This window comes from Carassius carassius, chromosome 28 (genome assembly GCF_963082965.1).
Source record: "Carassius carassius chromosome 28, fCarCar2.1, whole genome shotgun sequence".
NCBI classification, from domain to species: Eukaryota; Metazoa; Chordata; class Actinopteri; order Cypriniformes; family Cyprinidae; genus Carassius; species Carassius carassius.
The window spans coordinates 395,001-407,500 of NC_081782.1; the positions used below are offsets into that span (position 1 = coordinate 395,001).

Consider the following 12,500-nt stretch of genomic DNA (forward strand, 5'->3'; position numbering starts at 1 on the left):
AGTACGAACAACAGCGGGCACATACTTCCCCCCTCCCTGAGCTGTCTTCAGAAGTATTAGTAGAGTTCCAGCAGTTGTGGAAGGAGACAGAGGAGTTGCGACGTCATTCCCATGAGCAGATAAAGAAACTTGAGGAGAGGAATGAGGTCCTGGAAGCACAGTTGAGTCTACTTACAGTGAGTGATCGTTCGAGTCGCCATACACAGAGTACATATTCCCCTGTTCCGCAACCCCGTGTCCATACTCCGCAGATCACTACTATTGACAGGCCCATCCCTCTGCCTAGATCCAAGCTACCTCAGAGACCAGTTGACAAACCAGCAGGGTTATTCAGACAAGATCGCCTGCATGATTTAGAACAGAGGCTTCAGCAGCTGGAGAGGACGTCATCGCCTAATTACGCCCGACCCACACAGCGTCAGCCTTTTCCACAGACATCTTACGACAGAGTTGATAATAGCCGAAGTGGTTACAGCTTAAACAGATTATGTATTCCTCCCAGTCAAGAGATTACCTATAGGGGACCAGCTCCCACCATCCCGAACTTCATTAAGCCAGATCCTAGAGAGTTCTCTCGGCTGCGCATCGCTCTAGAGAACATTCTACCAGCGGATGCTACAGAGAGGTTTAAGTACCAGATTCTTGTGGATCACCTGAAGTTTGAGGAATCATTACTGATTGCAGACTCATATTGCAACTCATTATTCCCTTTCTCAGAGACTATGGAGGCGCTTAATCAACAGTATGGACAGCCCCACCAGTTGGCACTCCAGCGAATAGCCGAGCTAATGGACGGTCCGAATGTCAGTCACGGAGATGTGAGAGCCTTCCGGATGTTCGCATTGAAAGTTCGCTCACTAGTGAGTATGCTGCAGCAATTGGGGAATAAAGGCTACGTGGAGCTAGAGTGTGGTTCCCATGTATCAAGACTGTTGTGTAAGCTTCCACATGATCTGCAGACAATTTTTCGACGGTCTGTCCATCCCCAGCAAGTTCCTATACCCACTTTGCTGGATTTATCAGCATGGTTAGAGTTTGAGCTGCAAGTTCAAGAAGACAGCACTAGGTTCTATCCTCTATCAAGTAAATCTGTAACCATTCACAAAAGGGCACCTCAGAGAGACACGAGACAGCCATTCAAGGCCACGAGTATCTTCCTTGGCACTGAGAAAGACAACAGGGACATACCAGTTAAAGTTCCCGACCCTATGCCCAAAGACAGGAAGACATTCTGCCCATATTGCGACGCTCAAGACCACTACCTGAATGGGTGTGTTAGTTTCCAGAAACTAAACCGAGATCAGAAAGTACAGTGGATACAATCACACAAGAGATGTTGGCGTTGTGGACGAGCTCATCAAGCCGCACAATGTAACCTCAAGACACTCTGCAAGATTTGTAATCGCCGACACTTATACGTCCTTCATGAGGTTAATGATCGATCCTTTGCTGAGAAACCTAAGATCGGACCTTCAGAGAGCTGTTTGGTGAACACAACTGCAGAAACACTGTACCTAGATCGTCCCACTGACAGCCGGCGTGTCTACAGAAGATCTGTAAAGTACTATTAAGAAATGGCAACCACTGCTTAGAGACTTATGCCCTCTTGGATGACGGGTCCGAGCGCACAATCCTCCTTCATTCAGCAGCACAGCAGCTCGGATTGACTGGTCGACCAGAAGAGCTCGTACTACGTACAATCCGACAAGACCTCCATAGGCTACGAGGTGCTTCAGTGACATTCACAGTGTCGCCAGCATCCCAACCTAAGGCCACATTCAGGATTCATCAAGCCTTTACTGCAGAGACACTGGGATTAGCTGAGCATACTTATTCAGTAGATGAGCTACAACGTAAATACAGCCATTTGCAAGGTCTACAATTGCCACATGTTGAATCCGTCCAACCTCTCTTCCTTATAGGGTCGGATTACCCTCACCTCATCACCCCAGTAGAGCCAGTCCGTCTAGGCCCACCTAATGGTCCTGCTGCCATCAAGACCCGACTAGGTTGGACTCTGAAAGGTCCCACTCAAGAGATCAGGCATCGCCTTCACAGCCAGCAGTGCCTCTTCACAGCTACTTCAGGCTCGTATACTGATCTGTTCAGACAAGTTGAGAAATTGTGGCAACTAGACGTGCTCCCTTACCGCAGTGAGAAACTCATTACCCGTTCGAAGCAAGATCAATATGCTGTTTCACTGCTCGAGTCCAAGACTACCAGAGTGACAGTAGATGGAGTTGCCAGATATGCCACACCCTTACTAAGAGTGAAAAATATGCCTCTCCTGCGAGCCTCCCCAGAAAGCACTTTACCTTGCCTCCGAGGAATAGAGAGGCGATTAGCCAGGGATCCAGTACAAGCAGCAACCTACCAGGTGGAGATGAACAAGTTGAAGGAGGCTGGATATGCCAAGGTGATACCTCCTGACCAAGTGGATCAAGCAGAAGAATCTTGGTATATCCCCCACCACATGACTCAACATAATGGCAAGAACAGAGTCGTCTTCAACTGTTCATTCGCGCATGGAGGGAAGAATCTCAACCAATTGCTTCTCCCTGGTCCCACACTAGGCCCTTCCCTGATGTCTGTGCTCCTGAGGTTCCGTCAACATACTGTCGCCTTGAGTAGTGACATTAGGGGCATGTTTCATCAGGTGCGACTACTGCCTGAAGACCGCCCACTGTTAAGATTCCTTTGGAGAGACCTCAACTGAGACAAGTCCCCGCAAGTATATGAGTGGCAAGTTCTTCCCTTTGGGACGACGTGCAGCCCATGCTGTGCGACCTTCGCGCTCCAGAAGCATGTCATCGACCACAGTCAGCCAGGTGAAGACGTTCTAGAATGTATAGAGAAGTCCTTCTATGTGGACAACTTCCTTCAGAGTTTTAGTTCCCAGGAAGAAGCCAAGGTACTGGCGTCCAAGTTGAGAGATCTCCTAGCCACAGGAGGATTTGATCTGAGACAATGGGCCAGCAACGTCCCTCAAGTACTAGACCATATCCCATCAGAATCCAAGTCTAGTAGCTTGGTGTTGTGGCTGACTCAAGTGCAACCAGATGCGCAAGAGTCTGCACTCAGACTACACTGGCACTGTACCTCAGACACGCTGTCATACAAGCATCGTCCCATTGAATGCTCTGCCCCTACTATGCGTCATATATACAAGGTACTAGCCAGTCAATATGACCCCCTAGGGTACATTGTCCCTTACACCACAAGAGCTAAAGTACTGGTCCAGCGTCTGTGGGACAAGAAAAGGGAATGGGATGACCCTGAACTTCCAGACGAGCTGCTCCAAGCCTGGCGGTTATGGGAGCAAGAGTTACCAGACATTCAGCGCATCTCACTTCCCAGATGTTACTCCACGGTAGAGTTGGATAACCCAAAGAGTGTCCGAGACATACACATCTTCTGTGACGCTTCCGAGCGAGCCTATGGCTCAGTAGCCTACCTCCGAACACTAAGTCCTCAAGGGTATGTAGAGATAGCTTTTTTGACTGCTCGATCCAGAGTTTCACCAAAGAAACAACAGTCCATACCTCGTCTCGAGTTGTGTGCCACTCTGACAGGAGCCCAACTAGCCAGATTATTGAAGTCTGAACTCAGTGTCCCTATATGTCAAGTCACACTCTGGTCGGATTCCACTACGGTGCTGGCATGGATCCAAGCTGACTCATATCGGTTTAAAGTCTTCATCGGCACGAGGGTAGCAGAGATCCAGGAGTTAACTGACCCCAAGGACTGGCGTTACGTCGATTCCAAGTCGAATCCTGCCGATGATATCACGAGGGGTAAAACGTTAGCCGGGTTAGCTAAGCCGAGCCGATGGAGTCAAGGCCCATCATTCCTCCTCCTGCCCCCAGATCAGTGGCCTCAAAGTCCTCTGCTACAGCTCCCTACTGAAGATGCAGAACTGAAATCAGGCACATTTTGTGGACTTACAGTTCCTGTCACCAACCCAGCCTTACCAGATTGCAACCAGTTCACATCCTATAAACAACTGCTTACAGCTGGGGCCAGAGTCTTACACGGGCAGGCTAACCCTTCTGAAGCACTAACAGCTGAAGATTATCGAGAAGCCGAACTAGCCCTCCTTCAACAGGCACAAAGCCAAAGTTTTCCAGTTGAGATGACTCATCTAAAGTCAGGTAAACCTCTACCAATGAGTAGTCGTCTCCTGTGCCTTGCGCCAGAGTATGATAGCACAACACACCTTGTCAGAGTTGGTGGTCGTCTCAGGCGAACAGAGCAGCTAGACGAATCCGCTATTCACCCCATAGTTTTGGACCCTAAGCATCCCCTGAGCAGACTGATTATCCAGGACTTCGATGAAACTCTGCACCATCCAGGAGCAGAGAGGGTGTTTGCAGAAGTGCATCGTAAGTACTGGATATTAAAAGGTAGAGCTATTCGGCAGCACCAGAGAACATGCTTGGGTTGTAGACAGTTGAGAGGCCAGCCTAGCATTCCCCGGATGGCTGATCTACCTCCTGCGAGACTACGTTTGCTGCAACCGGCCTTTTACTCCACTGGAGTGGATTGTTTTGGCCCTTACCTCATCAAGATTGGGCGCAGACATGAGAAAAGGTGGGGGGTCATTTTTAAATGTCTGACAACGCGAGCTGTATACCTTGACCTGCTCTACCAGATGGACACAGATTCATTCTTAATGGCCCTCCGAAGATTCATCTCCCGCAGAGGCAAGCCATTTGAAATATCAGACCATGGTACAAATTTCAAAGGTGGCGAGAGAGCATTACAAGAGGATTTCGCTGAGCTCCATCCTTCCTTGCAAGAGCAATTAGCCAGCCACCAGATCAGTTTCAAGTTTAACCCCCCTGGTGCTCCCCACTTCGGAGGTTGTTGGGAAAGAGAGATAAGATCCCTGAAGTCTGCCCTCTGTTCTACTATAGGGGGACAAATTGTGACAGAAGAAGTCCTACATACTGTGCTCGTTGAGATTGAAGGCATTCTCAATTCAAAGCCACTCGGATATACATCCTCAGACGTAGCAGACCCTGACCCAGTTACTCCCAACATGCTGCTCATGGGGCGGCCTGACGCATCTTTACCTCAAGTAACATACCATGAATCAGAATTGCTGAGAAAACGGAGGTGGAGACACAGTCAGCTTCTAGCAGACCACTTCTGGAGACGCTTCCTCCGTAACTATCTTCCAGAATTCCAAGTCCGCCAGAAGTGGTGCAAAGAGGCAGAGAACCTGCAGCCTGGCACTGTTGTAATGATTGTTGATCATCAATTACCCCAAGCTCTATGGCCAGTTGGACAAGTGACAAAAGTCTTTCAAGGAGAAGATGGGAGAACCCGAGCTGCCGAAGTGGAAGTCAAAGGGAAATCCTATATACGTCCCATCACCCGTCTCATCAGCCTCCCAGCTCTACTGGACTGAGTACCCCTTGGTACTATCCCTTACCTGGTATACCTATTCTAATTTACACATTTACACCGCAAATGTGGGGGCGGCTGTTGAAAAGGCCAGCGATGCATATATTGAGACATTAGCGCCCCCTTGTGACTTAAGACGCATTACTCTAATGACTCAGTAATTTTCCTTTTAACAGGTCGATATTGACCAGAAGCAGTTCGGAGAGCTCGTATAGAGACTTTGCTAGTGTCCCGCTGTTACTGTTGTTGTTGCAGAGTGCGTTCATATACAAGTGAGTGATTTGTTTTATGTTATTCATTATCTTTAAAGAGCTGCGATTTGAATGTGAGATTGACTGTATCTGCGTTAGTTAGTTATAATCGCGTATGTACGCAACACGCATTGTCGATTGCATCATCCATATACGGCGCTAGTGAAAGCATACACAGACAGTTATATATTGATATTTACGTATTATATTGTAATTATGTGTCCCTTTGGGTCGTTTTTTGGTTATGTGTATGTTCTTATTTACTTTGAAAAGGGAGATTGTTCATTTTAATGAAACCATATGTATCGATTCCAGTCAGCTCACGTGTCAGAGAACGTGATGCCATTTTTCTTAAGTACTATAGTCTCTACATGTCTGAATCGATTGCTATGTGTATAATTATATACATAATGTACGTATAATTGACAGATTGTGTTCATTCTTGTTATTACTGTTCATGACTAATTTAGTATTATTATTTTCTGTTTGTTTTAGAACCACTCATACTACGTTACACTCCAAACTACTCTGTCATACCCTCAACTACTTGTACTGCAATTGTTCACTCAACTCAATTCTACGACTGTAACTGTCTCTACAAGCCTCAATCCATTAAAGTGTACTTCGTCTCTGACCGGACGACTTATGTCTGCTCAATATCCACCAGCACCACACTAGTCTACCCAACAGTGTGTGTGTGTGTGTGTGTGTGTGTGTGTGTGTGTGTGTGTGTGATTGGGTGTGTTAGGCTGTGTGTGTGTGTGTGTGTGTGTGTGTGATTGGGTGTGTTAGGCTGTGTGTGTGTGTGTGTGTGTGTGTCTGTGTGATTGGGTGTGTTAGGCTGTGAGTGTGTGTGTGTGTGTTCATTGGGTGTTTGCTGCTCTGCTCGTCCCTCAGGATGTGGAGAGATGCTACAAATCTTGCTGCTAAATTGGAGCATTTGGCTTCTTCGCCAAGGATGAATCTAAGTTTTTGGGTTGGATTACAGGTGTTAAATTGGGGAAATATCTTATTAATGTTGGGGTAATATTGGTCTCTGATGTGTTGGTATTTGGGGCATTCTGTGAGGAAGTGCAGCTCGGTCTCCGGCACTCCCAGAATGCAGTGCGAGCAGAGTCTGTCCTCCCGGGAGAGCCAGGTCTGTCTGCGCCGGCCCGTCTCGATGGCCAGGCTGTGCTCGCTGAGTCTGTACATCGTCAGGGTTTTCCTGAGCTTCACATCATTCACTGTGCTCAGGTAGCTCGCAACAGTGTACTCTCGATTTAGTGCCGAATAACATTCCAGTTTGTGTTGGTTTTGAATGGTGTTTGTCCAATGGGTGATGTACTTGTGTTGTTCTGTGTTGATAATTTGTGCAGGCCGAATGTGTGTGTGTGTGTGCTGAGGCGAGCTGATCTCTGCAGGAGAGAGCTCAGTCAGTCTCAGCACCAGCTGGCACAGGGGACTCCTCGTTACGCTCAGCTCTTGGTGTTTGAGGGCTTTGTAATGGTACGTGTTGGGATCGCTTGTTTTCAGGTGTTTCCAGAATTTGATGGCTCTTTTTTGGATGTTTAGGAGGAGAGGGTATTGGCCCAATTCTGCCCTGCATCCGTTGTTTGGTGTTTTTCTTTGGACTTTGAGTATTCTTTTACAGAAATCTAATTGTAGAGTTTCAATCAGATGTTTTTCCCAATTTAAAAAATCTAATTTTATAGAAGGACCCCACACTTCACTGCCATATAAAACAATTGGTTCAATTATTGATTTGAAAAGTTTGAGCCAAATTTGGATTGGGATGTCAATTTTGATTGATCGTTTTATGGCATAGAAAGCCCTCTGAGCTTTCTCTTTGAGTTCATTCACAGCCAAAGTAAAGTTACCAGTTGGAGTTATTTTCAGGCCGAGGTAGGTGTATGCTTTTGTGCTCTCAATGGTTCTGTGTGAGAGTGTGAATGTGTGTGTTGGTCCCTGAGATCTGGAGCGTTTCTGGAACATTATGACTCTAGTCTTCTGGAGGTTGACGGTCAGGGCCCAGGACTGACAGTAATCCTCCAGCAGATCCAGGCCGTCCTGAAGCCCTTGTTTAGTGGGCGACAGGAGGACCAGGTCGTCTGCGTAGAGTAGACACTTGATCTCTGTGTCGTGGAGAGTGAGACCTTGAAAGGGAGCATGTTCTAACATATTGGCCAATTGGTTGATGTAAATGTTGAAGAGGGTGGGGCTTAAACTGCATTCCTGTCTCCCTCCGCGCCCCTGGGGGAAAAATTCGGTTCTTTGGTTTCCAATTTTGACAGCGCATTGGCTGGCTGTGTACATCGATTTAATCAAATCATAGAATTTCCCCCCTACTCCACTGTCGATAAGCTTTAGGTATAATCCTTCGTGCCAGATTGAATCAAATGCTTTCTTGAAATCAACGAAACAAGCAAAAATTTGTTCTTTGTTTTGATGTACATATTTGTCAATTAGTGTTTGTAATGTAAAAATGTGATCGGATGTGCGACATTTTGGAAGAAAGCCAATTTGGGATTTACTCAAGGCATTGTGCTTCATAAGGAAGTGTAAAAGTCTGGCGTTTAAGATGCTGCAGAGAACCTTCCCCAGGTTACTGTTCACACAGATGCCTCGGTAGTTGTTGGGGTCTAGTTTGTCTCCGCTCTTGTGGATGGGGCTGATGAGGCCCTTGTTCCAGATCTCAGGGAAGAACCCTACACACAGAACATCATTGAACAGTTTGAGCATGGCCAGTCTGAAGCTTTGCTCTGTGTGTTTCAGCATCTCGTTCAGGATGCGGTCTACACCACAGGCTTTCTTGAACTCAAGGACTCCTAATTATTCTTCCAATTCTTTCATTGTTATGGGGAAATCTAAAGGGTTTTGGTTTGTTTTAATTGATCTTTCCAAATTGTCTAGTTTATTAATTATTTCATTTTGATTAGAATTTTGAATTTCAGTTGGGGTGTATAATTCCTGGAAGTGGTTTTTCCACTTCTCCCCATCTTGGATTGCCAGAACTTCTTGATTTGGTTTGTACAGCAATTTCCATTTATCCCAAAATTTGTGAGAGTTTATAGATTTTTCCATTTCTTCAAACTGGCTTTGCAGAAACTGTGCTTTTTTCCACCGGAGTGTGGCTTCATACTGTTTTAGTGCCTCACAGTAAAGAAGGCGGAGGTCCGGATTATCTGGTTGTCTGTGTTTTTGATTTAATAAGTTTCTGAGGTTTTTTCTCAGAGCCTTACAGTCCAAATCAAACCATTTGTCAGTATCTAAATATTTTTTCTTTGGTTTAACAATTGCCAAATTACTTTTTTGTGCTGTTTTGTAGAATATGTTGTTTAGGTCGTGTACTTCCTGATTAATGCCAAATTGGTTTTTGGGGTATTCCTGTATTTGGAATGAATGTATGAGGGATTGTATTTCTGAAGATTCGACGGCAGTGCTGTAATTACTGGCACTGGTTTCTGTCCATTTGAAAGACATTATTTTGCTCATTTGATATGGGGTCCTAATTGGTTGGGGTGATGTTTCAGATTGCTTTATATAGAGGATGATTTGGCTGTGGTCTGAGAAAGGTTTCAGGGGTTTGACTGTGAATGCTCTCAGAGAGGAAAGGTGGAGATCTGTGATGGTATAGTCTACAGTGCTGTTCCCCAGAGCTGAGCTGTAGGTGTATCGGCCGAGCGAGTCCCCTCGCAGTCTCCCGTTGACGATGTACAGAGCCAGTCCTCGGCAGAGCTGCAGCAGCTGCCGTCCGTGAGCGTTCACGGTTTCATCACAGTTTTGTCTGCTGGGGTGAGAAGGGAATAAGTGGTTATTGCCTGTGATGAATCTGCTACCGTGCGATTCGATGAAATCTAATTCTGCTCCTGTTCTGGCGTTTAGATCGCCCATAAGCAGCACATTTCCCTGGGCCTGGAAATGGCTGATTTCTCTCTCTATGTTCTGGAAAGTTTCCTCTTGGAAATACGGAGACTCGAGGGGTGGAATGTAAACTGCACAAAGGAAAACAGGCTTAGATGCTGATATCATTCCTTTTTGTATTTTTAGCCACAAGTGATGTTGTTCTTTTTTTATTAGTTCTATGGGCAGTTCAGATTTAATCCATATTATCATCCCTCCCGAGTCTCTCCCTTGTGTGACTGATGAGAGTTTGACGGATGGTAATATTATCTCTCTGTATCCTGAGGGACAGCTAGTGAACGCATCTCCTCTGCACCAGGTTTCCTGTAAGATGATCACATCTAGGTCTTGTAGTTCTTTCATAAAATCAGAATGTCTACTTTTTAGGCCAAAGACTGAGGAGTTTAGACCTTGAATATTCCACGTAGAAAAACTAAGTGATTTCATCGTAAACTTTTAAATTAATGTGTATGGTTTGTTTGCTATTTTGAGAAAAGAGAAATGATGCAAAATTACTACAGATTAAAATTAGAAGAATGAAAGATGTGATTAAGGTTGTGGTAGAAACTCAAAACATCAACAATTCCATATTAAATGTACATTAATACCACAGAATAATTTTTTAGTTTTTGTTTTTGTTTACCACTGTCCACTGTGTGTTAGTAGGTGAGAGCAGATGATACTCAGCATGTGTTGGATGTTGTGGAGTTCAGCGTTAGGGTGGTCTGCTCCTCCGCTGACAGCTTGGGCGTAGCTCAGTCTGCCTGGCTGGGCCGGGCTCTGCTGTGGACGGGCTTCAGCTGCTGGAGCTGTGGGGCTGTTGTAGAGCGGTCTCTGTCTGTAGGGGTCCTGTCTGGGTGCTGGAGCTCCGGGCGGTGGACCTCTGGGTGGAGGTCCGGTCGGGGCTCTAGATGAGCTGTGGACTGGGATGTAGTTTGCTGGAGTGTGTCTCGATGGATTGGCTGGGTTAGGGCTGGTTCTGCTCCACCTGGGGCTGGTCTGGTTGGTCCTGTATAGAGTGACATCTTTGAGTCTCTTTGCGAGGATATGTACCAGGTTCTTATAAAGGTGGACGTGGTCGTATAGACATTCAGTGTCCAGGTCTGGATGGTGGGCCAAGTGGACGTTGGGCAGGAGGGAACAATGTCTAGAGATTCTGGAGTTTATTTTATTAATTGTGTTGGGGTGGAAATCTTTCCTCTGAAGTAAAGTGGACAGGATGATTTTGGAGTTGGGGAAGGTTTCTCTAGCTTTATCCACGACGGCTCTGAGGGAGTTCGACACTCGGTCTTGCTGGCTCCGCAGGTCGTTGGTGCCCGTGTGGATGATGATGTGGCTGGGCCGGCCTAGTTGGGACTCTGTCAGGAGCTCCAGGGCTTTGTCAGTGGTGGGACACCAGAGTTTAACAGCTCTGTGCTGGGGGAACAGTTTCTTTACATCGATGAATTTGCCATTTGAATCGATGAGTAGAGCTATTTCGGGTTCCTCTGTGCTGGCTGGTGCTGGGCTGCTGTGAGACGAGGGCTGCTGTGTTGAGGAGTCTGGCAGGGGGCGCTGTGACGGCTGCGAGCGGGCTGGGTCGGGTCTCTCTGCGCTGAGGGCTGGGTGTTGACTCCCTGTGTTCGGCGACTCTGGGCTGGAGGGCAGTGTTTGAGCTCTGTGGGTCTGCTCTGGCTCTTCTCTGGCCAGGAGGAGCTCTCTCAGCTGCTCTCTCAGGGCCTGGATCTCGCTGCGCTGCTGCTCTCTCTCCTCCTGGATCTCTCTCAGCTGCTGCCTCATCTCTGCTGTGGACTGCTCTCTGTCCTCTAGCTGGAGTCTCAGGGCGGTCAGCTCACACTGATAGCTGTCCTTCTCTGTCTGAAGCTTCCTCGTCTGCTGTGTGAGGGCTGACAGTCTCTGAGTTAAGAGCTCGGTGTTCTGCTGGAGTTCATTGTGAGCTGCACATGTGTCCGACTGCTGCTGTTTCAGCACAGTTTCTCTGAGCTGCACCATCTCCATCTCTAGCTTGGTGAAGTGCTCCTGTAGGAGAGGGATAGCTCTGAGCAGGGAGGGCGAGATGTGCTCAGCTTCTGCAGGAGTGGGTCTGAGGTCTGAGGTGCTGATCGGTGGATTCTCTCTCTCTCTCTCTCTCACACACACACCCCCCCTCTCTCTCTCACACACACACTCTCTCTCACACACACCCCCCCCCTCTCTCTCTCTCTGTCACACACACACTCACTCTCTCTCTCTCTCTCTCTCTCTCTCTCACACACACACACCCCCCCTCTCTCTCTCTCTCTCTCTCACACACACTCTCTCTCTCTCTCACACACACACACTCTCTCTCACACACACACCCCCCCCCCCTCTCTCTCTGTCACACACACACACACACACACTCTCTCTCTCTCTCTCTCTCTCTCTCTCTCACACACACACACCCCCCCTCTCTCTCTCTCTCTCTCACACACACTCTCTCTCTCTCTCTCACACACACACTCTCTCTCTCTCTCTCTCTCTCTCTCACACACACACACAAAAACCCCCCCTCTCTCTCTCACACACACACTCTCTCTCTCTCTCACACACTCTCTCTCACACCCCCCCCCCTCTCGCTCTCTCTGTCACACACACACACACTCACTCTCTCTCTCTCTCTCTCACACACACTCTCTCTCTCTCTCTCTCACACACACACACCCCCCCTCTCTCTCACACACACACACTCTCTCTCTCTCTCACACACACTCTCTCTCACACACACCCCCCCCCTCTCTCCCTCCGTCACACACACACACTCTCTCTCTCTCTCTCTCTCTCTCACACACACACACACTCTGTTGCAGTGTAGTTCATTAGTGTAAGCGGTTATGTTGTAAACGCTGCAGCGTATGAAGCAGATATCTCTCATATCTGATGTTCAGTTTCTCAGAACAATAAAAATCATAATCTGCAAATTCACCTCTGATATCATAT

General features: G+C 47.3%; 1 protein-coding gene across 1 annotated transcript in view; it reads right to left on the reverse strand.

Annotated features, from left to right (window-relative positions):
- The window catches only part of LOC132108333 (myelin protein zero-like protein 3), a 23,613-nt gene that overhangs the window by 10,023 nt on the left and 1,090 nt on the right, over positions 1-12,500 (reverse strand). The window lies entirely within an intron of this gene.